Source organism: Motacilla alba, chromosome Z (genome assembly GCF_015832195.1).
Source record: "Motacilla alba alba isolate MOTALB_02 chromosome Z, Motacilla_alba_V1.0_pri, whole genome shotgun sequence".
NCBI classification, from domain to species: Eukaryota; Metazoa; Chordata; class Aves; order Passeriformes; family Motacillidae; genus Motacilla; species Motacilla alba.
This window is the reverse complement of record NC_052046.1, coordinates 64,103,036-64,123,397: the sequence shown is the minus strand read 5'-3', so window position 1 is coordinate 64,123,397 and position 20,362 is coordinate 64,103,036. Positions and strand designations below refer to the sequence as shown.

At 45.2% G+C, this 20,362-nt stretch overlaps 1 long non-coding RNA gene across 1 annotated transcript; it reads right to left on the bottom strand.

Moving 5' to 3' along the window:
* Positions 1-17,404: 17,404 nt before the first annotated feature.
* Positions 17,405-19,088, bottom strand: LOC119695745. The gene is made up of 3 exons (XR_005255365.1): positions 19,032-19,088; positions 18,403-18,465; positions 17,405-17,868 (listed from the first exon to the last, which is right to left on the bottom strand). It is a non-coding gene; the product is annotated as an uncharacterized LOC119695745 (long non-coding RNA).
* Between the last annotated feature and the right edge of the window lie 1,274 nt (positions 19,089-20,362).

The window sequence follows — 20,362 nt, the reverse complement described above, 5'->3', positions numbered from 1 at the left end:
CTTAGCGTGGCTTTTGCTTTTTGCTGGGCTTTTTGCTTTGCTCTTGCTCTGGCTTCTGCTTGCTCCTGCTTCGCTCTTGCTTTTGCTTTTGCTTCTGCTCATTAGTTAGTTTAGCTAAGCAATCCAATTTTTTTTTCTCTGGACTGTTTTTTTCCTTTTTTTTTTTTTTCCTTCCCTTTTTGGAACAACTCGAACCTGCTCTGGACTGGGACCTGGAAACACCGAGAGCTTGCACCTCGTGGCTTGTAGCAGCCATCTCCAGCGCCGGAGGGACTGACAACAGAGCAACCACCCCCCAAGAGAGACTTTCTGAATTTGTCATCCTTTTCAGAGTGGTAAAGGAATGTTATCATCTGGTATTGTTCATTCTGTGTGCTGGGGGTGCTGTGCCTGTTAAATAAACAGGTTCTTTCCACTTCTCTCCGAGGAATCCTTCCCGAACCAGTTGGAGGGAGGGGCTGTGTGGGTTTGCTTTCTGGAGGGGCCTCCTTTTGCAGGTTTTCTCCCAAATTTGCCCTAAACTAGGACGGTGTGCCTTACAGTGTATAATTGCCACTTGTTTAGGTTTTTGTACTGCTTTTATCAATTGCAGGACTGCATCTTGATGTTTAATATGCGCACCTTGAGAAGACAATAGTCCTCTTTCTTTCCACAGTGCTCCATGATAATGCACCACTCCAAAAGCATACTTTGAGTCAGTCCATACGTTCACCCTTTTCCCTTCACTTAATTCTAGTGCCCTGGTTAAGGCAACCAGTTCTGCCTTCTGGGCAGATGTGTTTGGTGGTAATGCTTTTGCCTCCACTACCGTACTGACTGTTGTTACTGCATATCCAGCGTATCTGGTTCTGTTCTCCACAAAGCTGCTTCCATCTGTGAATAGCTCCCACTCTGGCTGCTCTAGTGGGACATCTTTCAGGTCTTCTCTTGCTGAATAGGTTTACTCTATTACTTCTACACAGTCATTCTCTAATGGGCCTTCTTCAGTTGTGGCACCTAGGAACAAAGCTGAATTCAAAAGGTTGGTTGTTTTTCATGTGACATCATCCTGCTCAGTCAGGATTACCTGGAATTTTATCATCCTGCTTGGAGATAGCAAATGGCCCCCCTTCTGCTCTAAGACAGTGGCTACCATGTGCGGTACATAGACATCTGTGTGCCTTCCCATAGTGAGCTTCCTGGCTTCTTGTATCAGCATCACAGTGGCTGCAACTGCCCGCAGACATGAAGGCCACCCGGCACTTACATTGTCAAGTTGTTGGGAAAAATAGCCCACCTGCCTTTTCCAGCTTCCCAGACGTTGGGTCACGACTCCCGGTGCTAGGCGCAGCCTTTCATGTACAAACAGCTGAAAATCTTTAGACAGATCAGGTAAGCCTAATGCTGGAGCAGTTGTCAGTTTTTCTTTTAATTTTAGGAAGGCTTCTTTCTGTGGTTTGCCCCAGGTGAATGGCTGCGTCTTCTGGGCTTCATACAGGGGTTTTGCAATCAGTCCATGATCCACAGGTGACATCATCCTGCCTTACCAAGGAAGACTAGCAGCTCGTGTAGATTCTGGGACTCTGGAATAGCACAAATAGCTTGGATACAGTTAGTACCTAGTTTTTGTTGCCCTTGTGAAATTTCACATCCCACTGCCAACAGATCACAGTCTGTTGGCAATTTGTGCCTTTTCTCTGGATATTTTATAACCTCCCATTCCCAGTGAATTTAAAATGTCAATGGTTACCTTTATACAGGTTGCTTTTTCTTCTGTAGCTTTTAGTATATCATCAACATACTGCAAAAACAGGTATTGGTCTCTCAGTACTTGCCCATTCTCAGTCCAAATCTCCAGCTCCTTTGCCAGTTGGTTTCCGAATAGGGTCGGCGAGTTCTTGTATCCTTGTGGAAGACCAGGTGAGCTGGGTCCTTCTTCTGTTCCCTAGATTTTCCCACTCAAAGGCAAACAGTTTCCTACTTTCTTTGTCAAGGGGTATGCAGAAAAAGGCATCTTTTAGATCAATTATGGTAAACCATTTATATATCTCTTTTACAGATGTCAGCAATGTGTAGGGATTTGCTACTACTGGATAAATGTCCTTTGTTATTTCATTTATTGCTCTCAAATCCTGCACTAATCTATATTCACCATTTGGTTTCTTTACTGGAAATATTGGTGTATTAAATTCTGATTCACATTCCTCTAGAATTTAGTATTTCAAGAATTTATCAATAATCTTTACTAATCTTTGCCGTGCTTCTGGTTTTATGGGATACTGTTTGACTTGTACAGCCCTCGCCCCTTCTTTTAACTCTACATGCACTGGCTGTGCCAATTTAGATTTTCCTGGTATATCTGTTTCCCATACAGAGGGAAGTACTGCATCTTCTACCTCCCTAGGGATAGAGGGGACCGGTTTTTCTTTAATCATTAAAATTTGTCCCGTCTTTGATTCAGGTATTTTCATTACAAGTTCCCTGTTTTCAAGGGTTATTACTGCATCAAGTTTCGCCAGCAAATCCCTCCCTAAAAGTGGAATTGGACACTCAGGTACATGTAAGAATTCATGCATTAAAACCTTGTTCCCAAAACACAAATCTAGGGGTTGCAAGAAGGGCATATTTTCCTCTTTCCCTGTAGCCCCAACTATTGTTATTTGCTTGTCCCCAATTTGCCCTTGCAGATCATTCAGCACGGAATATGTAGCTCTGGTATCCACCAGAAATTTTACCTCTTTATCCCCTAATTGTATAGTTACTACAGGTTCTTGAACTGGTTCCACTTCTAGTCAGCTGTGGTATTCGCCAAGTACCATCACCTTGGCAACATCTTCCTGCTGGAACTGATTGCCCTGGTAAAATCAGTTATTCAGGTTGCTTGGCCTCTCCCTCTTCCAATGCCCCTCCCGCTTGCAATACGCACACTGATTCAGGCTTAACCCTTGCATGACTGGTCCTCCGCGGCCCCTGCCAAACCCGCTTCTACCCAGTCCATGACCACCTCTGCCACGTCCCCTGAAATCTGGGTTCCCTTTTCTTTGTATTACTGTCAAAAGATTTTGCTGCTGCCTTTTACTAGCCTCCCTTTCTTGATTATTGTATACCTTCCAGGCCACCTCAAGTAGTTTATCCAGATTCCTTAATTCCTCCGCTTCTAATTTTTGCAGTTTCCTCCTGATATTGGGCCTATGACTGTCCCAAGAATATGAGAGCGAGCTGAACCTTTGCTTGTTCTGTGTCTGTTTGGAGATCTGTATACTTCCTTGCTACCTCCTTAAGCCTTTCCAAAAACGCAGTAGGAGATTCTTTCCTTTCCTGTCAAACCTCATATAGTTTAGACCAATTCATAGTTTTAGGCACAGTGTTCTGAACTCCTATTTGGATCCACTCCTGATATTTCTTTAGTCTCCTCATATTACAAGGCATGTTAGGGTCCCATTTTGGATCCTCAGTTGGAAAATTTTCATCTAGAGTTCCTGTTATGAGCCCATTTCTAATATCCTCCCTTGCCCTTTCTTTGGCTGCCTTAAGTACCATCTCCTTCTCAGTAGAATCCATCAAAATATCTAATATTATTTGTATGTCATCCCAGTCAGGATTCTGAGTTTTCATAACCATTTTTACTACCCGTGCCACCTTATCAGGATTTTCTCTATAGGTTCCAGCTGGTTGTTTCCAAATAACTAAATCCGCAGGAGAAAAAGGCACTTTTATAAACGCTGGCCCCTCCGCTCCTACTCCTTGTCGCAAAGGGGCAATTACAGTCCACTTTTGTCTGCCCAGGTCTTTTCTAGCCACGGCTGGGGCAAGCTTTGACTGACTTCAACTCCTGTGAGATAGTGGTGTTACTGATTCATCACTATTGCTATCTTTTTCACTTGCATCCCTCCCCCTCCTTTGTACCACAGTTAGGTTTTGATCATCTTCCAAGGAAGAGGGATCAGGTGACGGTGGGAGAGGAGGATAAAGAGAGAAGGGTGTGGTAGGACTAGACAAGATAGGTTTAGGTGAAGTAGGGGCAGACGGTGGGATAGGGGCAGGTGAAGTAGGCAGGCTAGGGCTAGATTCTCTTGGTCTTGTTGGAGCTACCTGTAAATCAATATCTGTATCATTTTCCATACTCAGACTTTCTTTCAACACCAAGTGTTCTAGATAACGTTTCTCTTTTACACAAACCCCACACTTATCACTTGCAGATGCTCTAACCACCATTAATCCACATTCATCCTGCCATTCTGGCTTTCCTGCAAATAGAAAAACAGATCAACATATTTCCTCATCCCATTTTCCTTCTTGCTTACAAAACGACATTAACTGCAAAATGATGTTATATTGCAAAGACCCATACTTTGGCCATTTTTTGCCATTCTCGAAGACATATTCAGGCCACCATTTATTACAATAATACATTGTATTACAATAGTACAATGTATTACATAATACAATGTGTACATAATACAATTACATAATACAATGTATTACAATCAGTCAACTTAGCCTTACGTAACTCTTCCCCAAAATTACCCTTTTTCCAATGTGTTAATAAGCACCCCAAAGGAGAAGTTTGTGGAATGGAGCCATTCCTGCCCAAAATCCCTTTGAGCTTCTCCATCCAAAATACACCACAAATGGCGATCCTGCAACGCTTTTGCGATTGTCTAATGGATGGCGCGTCTAGGCAATACCACCAGGAATTCCTTAGCCCAACCAAGCATAGCTTTCACTGCGTCCTATTGGCAGGCAACCAAACCAAAGTAAAAGCACCTTCCCTCTCTGCCGGGGACATTGTGAGCAGTGGAGACGGTCGCAGCCGATGGGCTCCCTGAGAATCCCTCGGTGCTGGCTGGAGCATGATTAGGTCGCGAACTCGCTCAGAAGCACCCACAGGGTCCCATCTGGGTTGCCAAAATGTTACCGTTCAGGAACACATAATCACAGAATGAGTATATGCAAGTGCTTTTGTTGAAGAGCTCTGGGTGTCAGGGGAACAAACCCAAATCTGACTCCGATATGGGTTCAGGATGATCATGTTTTTATATTCTATCATTATATAACTTTCATATTAATTATTAAACTTGCATTGTTCTATTGTATACATTGATTTCATCCAAGCATGGGTTTCTCATGGTCCCCCTCAAACTTCTAATATAGTTTTCTCATGATTCTTCTTACGATTAAACAATAATTGTATTTAATTACTAAACAATCATCACATCTAACTATTATATCATTTATCATATACTGGTTACGCAGGTGCAATTTCACATGATCTGGCAAACACAAGGCCTCACATTTCTCAGGGTCTACTTTTAACATTTTCCCAGGGCCCACTAAGCCTAGCTTTCTTTCTAACTCCCTGAATTTTCTATGATTTTAAAACCTTTTACTATCAGAACTATGCGCCCCAGACGCAACTGCTCCTCTACTAAATCACTGAGTGTGTTTAATTTATCCTCAGGAAGGGGCCACTGGTCTACCCACACCAGGTCGTTGGATTTCCAGGTAAGTGGTGGGGTGATGCGCTCTGCAGTAGCCCAAGCTAAAAATCCCAGGTGGCATTGGGGATGTCTAATCAGGCCCCACATTGAGATAGAACATCTCTGCCTAATAGAGCGATGTTGCAAGTGGTGACAAATGGCTTGATGGTGGCAATTTGCCCCTTGGGTCCCTCTATGCTTACCAGGTGTTTGTTGTGAAGGGAGTTGACAGCTCCGCTGATCCCAGAGACTGTGCCGCAAGGGGACACCAACTCCCAGTTGCAGGGCCACCTTGCCTTTGGGATGGTGATAACATCTGCTCCCGTGTCTGCCATCAGCGTTAGATGAAAGTACTTGTACTTTTGTGAAGTTGTGGCTTGATTGTTCGGTCTTTCCCTGCTCAAGACTTGAGAAAAATAAACATAAAAGTCACCAGAGTTAGAGTCTTGCCCAGGCAATATATACATCTGGGCAAAAGGGGAGTGCTTATACAGGGTGAATGGGGGATTGATACAAGTGATGGTAACAGTAATTTTGTTAAAAGGAGTGACAGTGATTGCCTCTGGGATGACAATTATTTTGTGAGGCATGTGCTTAAGATCCCCTAAAAGAAGCACTTGTGTGTAGCAATCGTGATACGGAGGTCCTGGGCAGCCTGCTGGGACTTTTACAAGGCCCTCATCTGGTAATAACAGATGGACCGAACTGCAAAGGACTCGGCACAAACTTTGGTCTAATTGGTTTGTCCTTCAGAAGTACCTGAGTCCCTCCTCATGACTCCGAGCCTCGGAAATGATCTGTCCAGGAACTGGGTCTCCTGGATGATAGGGAGACCTTGGTGTGTCAGCCTTCCATTTGTTGTCATCATGCGGGGCCGAGGCGCACTCTGCCATCCGTTTCCTGGGTGGCGTGGTGGTAAATGATTCTGAGGTGTGCAAGGAGAAGCAGCAAAAGATGACATTCGGCTTTCAGAAAGAGGAAAGGGACAGTAGGCCAGCATGTGGCCAAATTGTTTACAGTTGAAACACTGAATGTTGTTTAGACTTACCATCGCTTCCCCCACCCCTTTGCTCCAGCCACTGCTACAGTCTGTTCAAGCGAAGTGGCTTTGGTACAAGTGGTGACCATTTGGGTAATAGATGGTTCGGGGTCTTGAGGGAGAGCCCTCAGGACTTTTTTGGTGTCTGGGTTAGCATTTGACATAGCCAGTTTCCTCAACTACTCGTCTCTGGCCTCAACATTATCAATCTGTCTTTTGATGGCTTCCCGGAGAGGGTCTATAAATGTTATAAAAGGTTCATCTACCCTTTGATGGATTGCCGAGAAATTCTGAAGGGGAGTGGAACTGTCAGGGATTTTTAGATGTGCCATCTTGGCAGCTGACTTAATATCTTTAAGTGCATCCACCGGTAAGGTGGCCTGGTCTTTGGGTCTGTCAAAAATCCCGTCCCCAGAGAAAGGATTCAAAGCATCATCCCCCAGACTGTCTACCTGATGTTTTTCCACCAAGGGTTTTAAAAGTTTCTTCCACTGTGCCTCCCACAACAGAAACTCAGTGGGAGACAGCAAGGCAGTCATAATATATCTCAAGTCATGTGGGATTAAAGTATGTCCAGTGAAAGTTAAGTCCAGTAGGTTTTTAAAATAGGGTGAGTTTCTCCTGTAGTCCTTGGCTGATTTTCTTAGCTCTTTAATTTCTGTATAAGAAATTTGCTCCCAACCCATGTCATCGTTCCGAGTTAGGATGACAGGGGCACCAATTCATTGAGATCTCTTGCCAGTTCTGAATCACCGTCCTTAACAGCCTCCTCCCGAATCTGCACCCAGCTGCCACCCGGCCTGGTGTTATGGCCGGGGGTGCTACAATCCTCATCCTCCTCTGAGGATGGGGCCGTGCGAGCTGGAGTACGGGGTCTCCAACTGACCGGTTGTGCCCGGTGGCTGGGGCCCTGGCAGGCCAAGATGGCCAGCTTCCAATCAGGCCTGCTTCCAGTTCCGGTATTGTGGGAACCAGAAGAGGCAGGACATGGAGGGGCATGGCCTGATGAGAGGCTGGACCCACCCACTGGGGCGTGGCCTTCCTGGAGGCCGGAACCACACAAGACCTGCCCAGGGAAGGAGTGCAAGAGGCAGAAGGGGCAGAACCCGATGCGCAGGGTATTGATGCATGGGAAAGGGTGGGGCCTGACATGGGATGACGTGATGGGAGTTGCCAATGGAAGGGCAAGAGGGCCAATGGGAGAAGGAAGAGCACCATTTTGTGAGCTGAGGGAGTCAGCCACGTGGTTGATGCCATTTTGGATAGTTGTTTTACATTTACACAAACTGAGATTTGAACCGGGGACAAGGGTTTTAGGATCAAGGAGGCGGGTAGGCTCGGACCAGGGTGGCCAGCCCCAGGCCGGGAAAAGGACTGAGTGGGACAGGAGGCAGCAGGGAGCAGGTGGCAACCCTGTGCCCTTGGGCAGGATCCATGTCCTGCCCCACTCATAGGGGAAAGGGGTCTAGGATTGGGTGGGGAGGAAGACAGGGAAGGAGAACTGGGTGTCCCAACTTTCCCTCTTTCTTTTACTAACTTAAGAACCAGATCAAATAAAGAATTAAATTTCCCCATTTTGTAATTCTGGGAACCCCTGGGCAGGTGCTGTTGGGGTGACCGCCTTCCCAAGAGATGTCAGGGAATTGTTTAGAAAGAAACTTAACAAAAGCTTTGACGTCCCTCTTGGAAAAGGAAACGTTCCCCGACACTAGGATAGACTGAACTTGGAGATAGAACTCCTTCTGGGCAAGGGAAAGATGTCCCCCCATTGCCCCAAGTGCCTTCCCCCCCCCCACATGAGGTGAAAAGAAAAACAGAAACAAACAAGCCCAAGCAGGGTGCTGTTCCCTGACACCCAGGTCACTCACCGAATCACAAAGGCTTGGGTGAAAGGAAAAGCACCTCGTCGGGCTGGTCATCTCCTGCTGGTCCTCCTGGTTTGCTGAAGCTCCCCTGGGGCTGCAAGCAGGTCTTCTGTGGCGAAGAAGTTGGTCCCAGTTGGTCGCCAGCAGGCCAGGCAGAACAGCCCTCACACAGTGGAGGTGCAGCTCTCCCTGGAGCTGAGTCTGAACGGCACTTGTTTCCAGACACAGCAACTCACAGAGCTGCTGTGCCGAGGAGCCACTCTCGGGGAACTGGACGACTGCCCAGGTCCCTGTTCGGGCGCCAGCTGCAGGAACCCCTGCACAGGTGCTATCGGGGCGACTGCCTTCCCGGGAGTGATCCCCTCCCAGTCAGGACGACCAACTCCCTCAGCCCACCTCACACTCAGGCCCTGATGTAGTAATTCTCGAACGACCATTGACAGAAGGAGGACTCTTCGTTTGGTGGATCCAGCTGGGTTTATTTAGGGAAGGTCCAAGGGTCCGAAGAGGGTAGAAGGGAGCAGGAGCAGGCAGGGACACGACCTCAGCCGAAGGAAACCAGGGCCAGAAGAGCCAAGAACAAGGAAGGGGCCAGGGTATATAAGTGGGGGAAGGTAGAAGGGGTCGGGATACAAACTGTCCAATGGGAGAGGAAGTTAGGGGAGGGATTGAGGAGGACTGACACGGGTCACACCAATGGGGGAATAGAGTGGGAGTGATTTTTCCAAGAGGGCCAATGGGGGAACGGGAAATGCAGAACTTTCTGGAAACTGGGGAGTGGACAACAATTGATTGACAATAGCAAATTAGCATTAAGAAGCAAAAAACTGTGGGAAATTTTGCTGGTCCCTCACTCTAACTTTGACAGTGGTGTCGTCCCATGGCATTCCAGGTTCAGCTTCCCTATGGCTGTCTCCCACACCCACTGATTGACCAATATATTGTTTCTCTTTCAAGGGTCAAGTTCCCACCCATTAAACTTTCCTTCATTGCCCTGTCAACTTCCTCACACATGGATCAAATATGGCAGGGCCTCAGACACAACTCCGATTCCTGACACAGTGGTTTGGGAAATATCCATTCCTCAAATTCTCCTTTGGTGGTCAAGAGCCTCCTAAAAACACTCTCTTCCCTCTGAATGCATTCCAGCTACCTTTTGAGCAGGAACACTTTCTTTATTCTCAAGGCTAAGATAGCCACTTGCACACAGTAAGCACTGCAATGGGGGAATACAGGGTTCAGCACTGCCTGTTAAAGCGAAAGGAATTCACAAGACTTAAGCCCTATTTGTTACACTTAACGCCTCTCCTTCCTTTTCTGGGAATTCTAACACAAGCATTTCCTCAATACACCCTGCAAGTGCTCTTGCTGAGTGAGGCCACATCGCTGTGTCAATAAAGCAGCCAGGACTCAGTTTCTTCATGCAGGGAAGGCCAATTCTTTATTCACATAACTCATTTCTATACCGTTTTCACAGACCTTGTGTTCAACTCCAACTGGCTGGTAGTTTCCTTGCCACACAATTCATTGCTTAGAAGGTGTTCTTGTGTGTACGTGCTACGACTCGCTCTTTTACTCAGGTGTTTTCTTTTGTGGACTCTTATGGGACAGTTTTCTTGTTTACTACAGGTGCAAACAGTTTTCTTACCACATCAGCTTGTTGTGCTAAATGCACTCATTCTTATCATTTTTTCCCATGGGAAGTTAGCCAGCTGCATGTAGAAGACGTAACAGGCCAGATGGTAATTTTTAGCAGAGCAAGGCCTGATTTTAAAAGGCCTTTTTTGTCTAATAACCCTACCTATGTACAAGGCATTGTGACTTTCTTTCAGAAATTAATGAAGAAAACACAGATTGCCTACTGAAACCCTTCTGCTCCCTTCCAAATCAGTTCACTACTCAAGCAAAACCCTCAGGCACATCCCCGATTCCCTCTCTCCCAGCAGCTCAAAGCTGCATTGCACAGGGCTTGTGTCGGCACCCAGGACACCCCTCTGGGTGTCCTGGATGGCCTGAGCCGCTGGCAGGGGGCTCTGAGACACTGGCATGCAGCCAAAGACATGTGGGGTTTTGATCTTAGCCTATGAAGCAAATTACCAACTCTGTATGAAGAATTACAAGTCACAAAAGTTTCGATAGCACAATAGTAGTGATCACAGGATGAATGGAGAATTTTTGGGACTTTGTACATGGGGGTTTGAGACTTTGTACATGGGGGTCTGAGGCTCCAAGATGGAGGAATCAGGGCATGTCTTGTCTTCCCTCTTCTTCATAGCCTCCATGATTTGGGTGATGTTGGCACTTTTAGATTGGTTTAGAATAGAAGCTGACTGTCTAACATAGGTGATAGGTATTGGAACAGAATTGTAAATATAGTACACATAGTTTTTAGTATAAAAGATAGCACCAGCCTTGTGGGAGGGAAGCGTGCCTTTGGCTGACGTGCTGAATTGTGGCAGGCCAGACAGAAAATATTTTATATAACAATTAATGAACAACCTTGAGAACAACAGCCGAAGACTTCTGACTCCTTCTTGGACAGCCGGGTTGGGAAAAAAAGACTTTCTAACACAATCTCAGGAGTCGTCCTGATAGCAGCGGCTCCCAGAGGCTTGTTGTGCGCCAGAGAGAGGCACAAAGCAGGCTGGCCAGGTGGCCCAGAGTATTTCTGCAAAACACTCTGCATCTCACACCTTTGCTCTGGCTTAGTGCAGGATTGCAGGATTGCAGGCGCTTCCTGCCGGAGCCGTGTGAGGCACTGGCTGCTGCAGATGTGCCCTGCCAAGCTGTCCCTGCCTGACACTGGCCTCAGTTCCCCCAGCAGAAGTGCTGTGCCTGAAGGCCGCTGCCCTGTGCTCCAGCCTGCCGAGCAGCCCAGCTCCCTGCCCTGGTGCCCAGAGTGCTGCACACACTGCTAAGCTTTCCCAGCAGCTCCAGGGCAGGTGGCAGAAGAGCAGCAATCCTCAGCCAGGCCACCGGCCCTCGGCTGCCCTTGGCCTTTCTCTGCTCCTGGGCACACTCCCGATGGCCAATGCCTCCGGTCTGGGCTGTGCCCAGTACGGTTTTGCTTCCCCTTGGGAGCAGCCAGCTGCCACCTGGGCCTCAAGAGCAGAGGATTTGCCCGCTGCCAGCAAGAGGCACCAGGGCCCAGCTGCTGCCTCTTGCAGCTCCAAGGGCCTCCTTCCAGCCTGCCTCTGCCCAGGCTCAGGCTGCTCCGGGCTCTGCCGGGGCTCCACCCCGGGCAAGGCCAGGCCCGCTCTCACCTCATAGTCACTGACAGCTCTGCACGACAGGAGACCTTCCAGAGCAGCCTCTCTGATCCTTCTGCTTTCTCACCTGAGCAAGGCTCCCCTCCAGCCAAAGAGATTGCACTTAGGGATACCAATCCAAGTGGCAGGAACCCAAATGCTCTCCAGTCATAGCTGAAGGCCTGCATCTGCACAGGATGTCTTGGCTGCCCCACTCCTCCTTTGGTTTTTCGTGCAAATGCCATTGCTCTTTCTGCCTCACTTGGAAGTGTCACAGATGTGCCAAAAAGGGCCAGTGGGCTGGATCCCAAAGGCAGTGTGGTCTGGAGACGATGAAGAAGAGTTTTCCCAACTTTCAAAGCACAATGTGAAAAACACCAATCACTTGTTTTAAAATTTTAAAAGTTTAATAGTAAGAAAATGTTTATAAAGATAGTAATAAAAGATAGAGCAATAAGAACTTTGACAGTCAGAGTTAGAGCAATAAAGGACAATAAAAACAAAGACATATGGACAGTCTGGGTGCCTCCTGGGCAATTAAGCCCCAAAAGCACATATGCTAACAAAGGATTGGTCCTTAAAAGCAATAGCCTGTTGCATATTAATGTATCTCATAGAGGATGCATAAATTCTTTTCAAACAAAGGGTATTCTTTGATTATGGTCAACTTCTTGCCCTTAATCCTGGTGGCTCCTCAACAACTGGAAGGAAGTAGAAGAAAGTTGGTCTCTTCTGATAAGGAGGCAATATTTCTTCTCTTGGGTCTTTAGGTGTCTTGTTGCTGTTATCTCTCGGCAAAGAATTTCTTGATTATCTCATCCCTTTCTTGAGCTAGTTAAAAAAGATCTTACATTGCATAGTTTCTATTTTACATTATATTAGAACCTAAAACTATATTTACCACACTACTTAAAAAAATACAGCACTACTAATTAATACAACATAACACATATAGTATTCATTTGAATATCTGCAAAGAGCCTGTCATGTAATATGTACTTTTCACAACACCAAAGAAGCCATTTGCACCTTTAAGAGACAACTGATGACTGAGAAGGAAATGCTGAGCTTGTTCACAGGGTGAGAAAGAAAGGAATCTCCCAAATGAGTTCAAGTTTCAGAAACTTTATTTATTTACAATCCTACTCTATAATCCTGTAGGGTCGTTTTTACAGATAAATGGACAGGTACTGAATGGACCAGCCTAACCTTCTGGAAGTAACTAAACTAACCTTCTGGAACTAGGTCTGGTTTTTAATAAAGCTGCATTCATCTTTGTGGATAAAAAGGGGATGTTGCAAGAAGAAAGAAGAAGCAAAGAGTTGCTGACAGACAAAGGGATATTAACCTAAATAAAATGACCCTTACAGCATCTACCAATTAGATTAAGAAAAAAGATATATTTTTAAACAGGGCCAGTTGCAATAGGATGTGGGCAAATATTTTTAAACACAAAAGAGATCTAATCAGAGTAGGTCAAAGGAAGAACTTTTTTATTTGGAGCATGGTGCAACCCTGGCACTAGGTTGCCCCAAGAGCTTGTAGGTGCCCCATCCCTGCAGCCATTCCAGGTCAGGTGGCAAAGGGCTCTGAGCAGTCTGATCTCTTAAAAGGTGTCCCTGCTCACTGCAGGATACTTGCACCAGATGACCTTTACAGGGCCCTGCCAGCCCAGCCCAGTCTAGGATTCCTCACCATTTTCATTTGAAGAGCACCAAGAGTGGAGGTGAGGAGGAAGGGGGCTCGTCTGATGCCTTGGACTTCAGTGGAGGAGGAGCCCATCCTATGGACCCTGTTTCACCTGCAGCCCCTTTGCATTTTACCTGCAGGAGCTCCTCAGCAGACCAGCGCTGCTCCTCGTCTGTCTACAGGCAGCAGTTCAGGAAGTCACGCAGGCAAGGTGAAAATAAATTGGGCTGCTGCAGCTTTTGTCTCCCTCTTGTGGCTATCAGGAGTTGAGGCTGAGGAAAAGGAAACACGAGGCTCCACCTGCTTCTTTCCCATCTGTAATTGCTCTCCCAGATCCCAGTGTTTAAGCTCCACTCTGCAGTGGCAGTTTCTGCCCTGGCAGAGACCCAGAGATGACTTTCCTTTACCAACCAAAACCCCAAACCCCGATGCAGCCACAGCTTTTCCAACATTAGGCGCATCTTGCCTTGGCAGCTGATTTCATTGACTGACCTAGTTAGTGGGAACTACATCAACAAAAGCACATTTCCTTCCCTGAGGATTCACACCAGGATGACAGGCTCTTTGGAAGAGGGACTTTACTATACTAAGTAATTCCAAGTATTAGTACATGAAAGGCATCTCTGCAGTGCTTCTTGGTCCCTTAAGCACAGCTGCCATAGAACAAAACTCATCAAGCTTTTTGCTTTGTTCTTGAAAACAATGGGAATTGGAAGAAAAGAAAGGAAATCCACCAGGTATTCCATAGGTAAGGAAACAAACATGTACAATCTCAAATTCCACACAGACACATTAAGATGCCTGCACAAATGTATTGGGATGAAAATGCCTGCTTGGGCACACAGGAGCCACCTGCAGCTCTGTCTCTCAGCAGTCTCAAAATTTCAGTTTTCTTTATGTGGAAAAGAAAAACTTTTCATGGTCAAATTAGAAGGAGAGGGTGGCCATCCCTATGGTCACCCTCTGCTCATTTGGACACTCAAGTCAATGCATTAATGGTAGGCCCATCCCAGGAAGTGCCAGGAAACAAACGGCTGGTTTTGGCTGGCTCTCCACATCACCAGGGTCTGGCTTGCTGACGTGGAGTACATGGCTTGGGCTATGAAAGAAACATGGCCACTGAGTGTTTCAGCAACACTGCACAAGAAGCAGAAGAGACTCTGTGGCCTTTACACCCTCATGCCCAGGTTTCAGGCATGTTTCCCAGTGAGAAGAAACTGCACAGGGGGTTAAGTTCCTCTCTAAAAACCACTGCTTTAGAAACTTTGTTGGGTTTGGGCTTCTTCCCTTCATTTCTGGAAATGTAACACCAGTTCTGAGAGGCTTGCATTGTGGTTTTAGGGGCATCTTCGCAGATAGACAAGTGGGAACAACTTGAAAGCCAAAGCAAATGTTGCCTGAGAAGAGTTGGGGAGTGTTTGCCTGTGCTCTGGCTTGAGCCGTTGGGCAATTCCCTTCCATGATGTGCAGAAACATCCAGCTGCTCCCTGGAACTCAGTCCCTCTGGGCACACAGGCCTCTGTAAACACTTGACAATTCCAGCCTTTCTCCTGCTCAAGAGCATCTAACCTAAGCTGAGCTCCAGTTTCTTCAGCAAAGCTAAGGATGCTCACTTCCATGCAGCTGGCAGTGTTCATGGAGTCAGCAGGTCTTCCTGATACTCCTCAGGCCAAGGAATTACAGTGTAGATTGGGAAGATATCGGGTGAACATTGTCCAATGTGGTTCATGTGGAACCCAGCTCTAATGCACTGACAAGCCAAACGGAGAGGGCTCATTCTGCTTTTGCAAGATGGTATTCAGAAACATAGGACACAGACTTGGAACTATTCAAACCTCACCTTGCAGAATCCATCTAAAAAAGACAAAAAATAGCAATGGCAAGAGGCCTTGGGGTCTCCATAAAAACGCCCACCAGGATGATAATAATAACTCTGTGTTTATGGCACTGAAATAGATGACCAAAAAGACTTTGCTATAATCCTCTTTAGCCCAAAGGAAAATTTCAAATCCTGAAATGGCAATGCACTCCCCTTGTTTACAAATAATTATGGCAGCTTTCTTTCCTTTTCCCACATCACCAGAGGTCACAAAGAGGGTTTTATCCTGTCCCTCTGCAGCTGTGCTCAGCCACTAGACATGGTGGGGAGCTGGAGTCCTCACTGTCATTAGAACTGTGCAGGCTAGGGATGGCCCTGCTCTTGTGGTAGAGAAACACAGCACCGGTGTCCACTGCCCATGTTGGATCCCAGCCCAGGCACCGGCTGCAAGCTCATCAACTTGTTAAAGTACCAAGAAACAGCCAAGGGTTTGGCATACAATTATAACTGCAGTCAGAGAAAAACACATCCTGAACTTCTCCAGGCCACCCACACACATGACTGAACAATGTACAGATGACTTGAAAACCTGAAAGTTTTAAAGACACAGGATTTGGAAAAGATGCTACAGTATGGAGGAGAAGGGCTGTGTTTAAAAAAGGAAAAAGCAAGCAGGACTGCTTGGGCATTGCTTTGGTAGTTGTTTTTTTCTCTTTTTCTTTTTTTGTTTGCTTTTTCATTTCCTTTTTCTTTTTTGTTTGATTTTACTTTTTCCTTTTTTCTTACTTTGTCTACAAAATTGAAACTGGGAAGGTCTAACGTCCATTTCTCAGGATATTTATCACATATCTAACCTCTCCACTGAAAAATTCTTGTCCTTCAGAGACAGAGCTCCAACAGGGTTCAAAAAGCAAATGAGAAATGTCAGGCGTGGCTGGAGGCCAAAGTGGCAGGTTTCTGAACTGTTTAGGTTTCTGAACTGCCACTTCCCTTCTGATGCAACCAAATCAGATGCTGATGTGCTGCAGGGACATTTTTAGAAGGGGACCTTGGTGGAAGCGCTGCCAGCAGATGGCAATGGGATTTTGTCCAATGGAACACAGAACATGGGACAGGTGAGAAAGACAGCGGGATCAGTGAGGATTTGCACCTTACCAAGACAGGAGTTTCATTCCAGGAAGGAACTTCTCGTTCCACCATTTCGATGCCCATGATTCCAAAAGACCAAATGTCCACTTTGGGGCCATATGGTTGACCTGTCACCACCTCAGATGCCATCCACCCAGAAGTGCTGGCCACAGAGCTCCGTCTGCTCTGCTCAGGGGTGAGCTGAGCAAAGAGGCCAAAGTCAGCTGTGGAGAAAACAACAAACCATGAAAGCCTGCTCCAGTTAGGAAACCAAGCAAAAGAATTCCCCACTCTCAGTCTAAGAATGTGCTGTTGAATCTCCTGGACAACTGTCCATGCTCAGTTTCCTTGGGGTTTTAGCCAAGGAAGTATGGAATTGGCCACTTCCAAAAAACCCAGGGTTTTTAACGCTGCTCACAGCAGTGGCCTTTATTCCCCTGAAGCTTTAGATTGTAGCTCCCTCTCTCTGGAAGGGACAACACAGAGCAATGCCACTCTTGACTGCTAGCGGTTCCTTGTCATACCTCTGTGCACGTTGCAATTGTGCCTTCAGCTTGCAGTAGGGGTTCCTGCACTGCCACAGCACAATTTTTTGGGGAGCTGGCAGTTACTCAAAGCAGCTCCACACCCACGTGACTGGAATGCTGCACCTGACCAAGAATATACCAAGAGCTCCTCAATTTCAAAATTATAATAATTCAGAGAGAGGGAGTTTACATTTTCCATTTCAAGGGAGGCTCCTGCCTTCCTTAGCGGACACCTGTCTTTTCAAACCAAAACACAGGGCCATGACATTCCACAAGAGGAATCACTGGTGTAAATTTCATGGACCTCTCTCAATCCTATTAAAGTATTGTAGTCCTGGTTTAGAATAGACAGGTATGAAACAACTTTGAGAGACGGAGACTAAAATGTCTTGTGGATTTTTTTTTTTAAGAATGGGGAAAACTACCCAAAAGGTGTTGTTTTATAACATTTTAAAATACACTACATAAAAATTAAAAACTGCAATAAAAAAAGTTAAATAAATAAGTGCTTTTTAATTAGAAGCACAGGAATGTGAATATATGAATGCACATTTTCATAAAAATATGAAATTACAAACAAAAAAGTATAACTGAATTACAGTACAAAGGTAGGTAAGACTGTACTTTATTTAGATCTTTTTCCTTCCGAAGAGAAGCTAGTATTTTGATGAAGAACTCCGTCACATCTGATAATTAAATTTCCTGATTTCTTCTGGTGCTGGGTAACACATCCCGGCTGAAAGGATCTACTGAAGGCAAAGAACTGGCTCTGCATGGTCAGAAACAGAAGGATGGGTTGACTGAAAACCCAGTGCCAGCTCTGTTTCCTTTCAGACGGGCGGGCATGTTGCTTGAAGGCACAGTAAGAGCTTTGTCTCAAATGGGAGGATGCATCCATGGATGACCCAATATTGGTTCTGGTTGGTATCAGGTTGATGGCTGGTTCCATTGATGACCCAAAACCTGTTCTGCCTGGTATCATGCTGGCGGGTATGTTGGTGTCAGAACACTGTAGGGTCTGGCTGGTATCACAATGGAGGCTACGTTGGTTCCAGGCACAGTATAGGCTCTGTGTCTAGGCACTCTCTGCCGTACTGGAATAAACAAAAGGATAAAAAACAAATCAAAAGAGAATCCATGTTTGCTGTTAAATACTGCTCACAAAGTCATGTATGTGAAGTACTTAAACATGTTTGCTCCATAAGTGCTTATTTGAAACACATGGCACCGGATTATTATATGAAATATTTAATAGACAAAGGACATTAGCACAAGTATCCTGCCCTAGAAAGTGTTGTTATAGCACTTTATTTGAAGTGCTACAAGTAACTCACTTAAAGACATCTTCTACCTCTCATCATATTAATTCCAAAGCTGTGTTTTTTAATCAAGGAAACAAACTTATTCTGCAGTCTTCCTGACAAAATATTTAATCCCTGTGTTATTTGCCCACACCATTTTCTTCTGAAAAATGTCTCAGAACATTCTCTTAGCACTAGTTTTATTGCTTCATTATGTTTACAATGAAGTATTGTTGTATTTGTCTGCAGAAGCTGTGCAACCTGAAGGGAGATGCTGGCTAGGAACCCACATCCAAATGACAATAATTGCTCGACGAGCAGACCTACCATCAGGATCAGGAGTACGAGGTGTAATGGGTCCTTGGGGTACGAAGAAAAGCCAAAATGCTTCTGTTTAGAAAAAGTAAATTTATTTCAGAGAAGGTGAATTTTAAAAATAAGGAAGTGCATGGAACTGAAATGGTTATGTTTACTAGGAAAGGCTATTACAATGATCTATCACACAAAGAAAATAAAGAAAATAAACACCTTTAGCAGAAATAAGAATAAAAAACATAGAAAGAGAAAATAATTTTAAAAAAGAAAAAAAATCAAAACCTGCCACCAAAACACCCAGCAGAACCACCTGCCAAAAGCAAAAACCCCAACCACCCAACCAACCAACAAACCAACCCACCCACCCACCAACCAAATCCAAACTGAAAACAAAAATGTTGCAAGCAGATGGGAACCAAAAGAAAAATTAGACAAGTAATTTTAATCCCTGTGTTAGCTTTCACCATCCCCTTTCTCTCCTTTAAAAAATCTCACATTTCTGTTAGCATTAGTTTAATTGCTCCATTATGTTTAAAATCAAGTATTGTTGCATTTGCCTACAGCAGCTGTGCAGCCTGAAGGGAGATGCTGCCTAGAAACCCACATCCAAGAGACTATAATTGCTTGAAAAGCCGACTTACCATCAGCAGCAGAAGCAGAAGGAGCAGGAGGTGTACTGCCTGCTTGGGATGAAATCGGAGGCTGAAAAACATCTGTTGAGTAAAAGTAAGTTGTAAAAACCAAGAAAATGCACAGAATGGAAATGATTATGGTTGAAAGGAAAGGCTATTACAAAAATGTTAATGGTTTATAACAGAAACAAAGGGAAAAGCCATTTGGTTAAAATAAAAAAGAAAGAGAAAGCAATTAAAAGAATAAAGGAAAAAATCAAAAATCAAACACCCCCCACCCACAAGGACCACTCTGAAAAACCAAAAAGAATCCAACCAACCAAGCAGCTAAACCCAGACTACTATCAAAAATATTGATAAATTAATTTAATATTGCAAATTAAGGACCCATAGGAAAAAAATTAATCCTTCAGCATTAATTTTAAACCCTGTGTTACCTTCCACCATCCACTTTCTCATCTTTAAAAAGTATTACAACATTTCTGTTAGCACTAGTTTTAACAATCCATTGTGTTTTTAATTAAGTGTTGTTGTATTGGCTTACAGAAGCTGTGCAGCATGAGCAGAGATGCTGGCTAGGAACCCACATCCCAGGGACTACAACTGCTTGAAAAACAGACTTACCAGCAGGAGCAGGAGCAGGAGCAGGAACAGGAGCGAGAACAGGAGCAGGAGCAGGAGCAGGAGCAGGAGCGAGAGCAGGAGCAGCAGCAGGAGGAGCAGGAGGTCTACAAGCTGCAAGGTAAAACACGAGGCTGAATATTATATGTGGAGTAAAAGTAAGATTTAAAAATCAAGGAAATGCACAGATTGGAAATGGTTATGGTTGCAAGGAAATGCTATTACAAAACTTGAATGGTACCAGAAAGAAAGGAAAAACATTTTTGGTATTAAAAAAAACCTATTCAACAAAGCAATAAAAGAAAAAAAAAATTAAAAAATCAAACACCACCCCCCCCACCTCGACCACTCCCCAAAACCAAAAAAGCACAAGCAACCAGGCATCCAAACCCAAGCTAAAACCAAAATAAATGAACAAGCACATAGGGACCAGCAGAAAAAACTTGCCAATGATATTTTTTTTAAACCCTGTGTTAGCTTTCACCATCCCATTTCTCTTCTGAAAAAATATCATAACATTTCTCTTTGCGCTAGTTTTATTGCTCCATTATGTTTACAATTAAGTGTTGTTGTATTGGCCTACAGAAGCTGTGCAGCAGGAAGGGAGCTGCTGGCTAGGAGCCCACATCCCAGGGACTACAATTGCTTGACAAGCAGACTTACCAGCAGGAGCCGGAGCAGGAGCAGGAGCAGGAGCAGGAGCCGGAGTAGGCACAGGA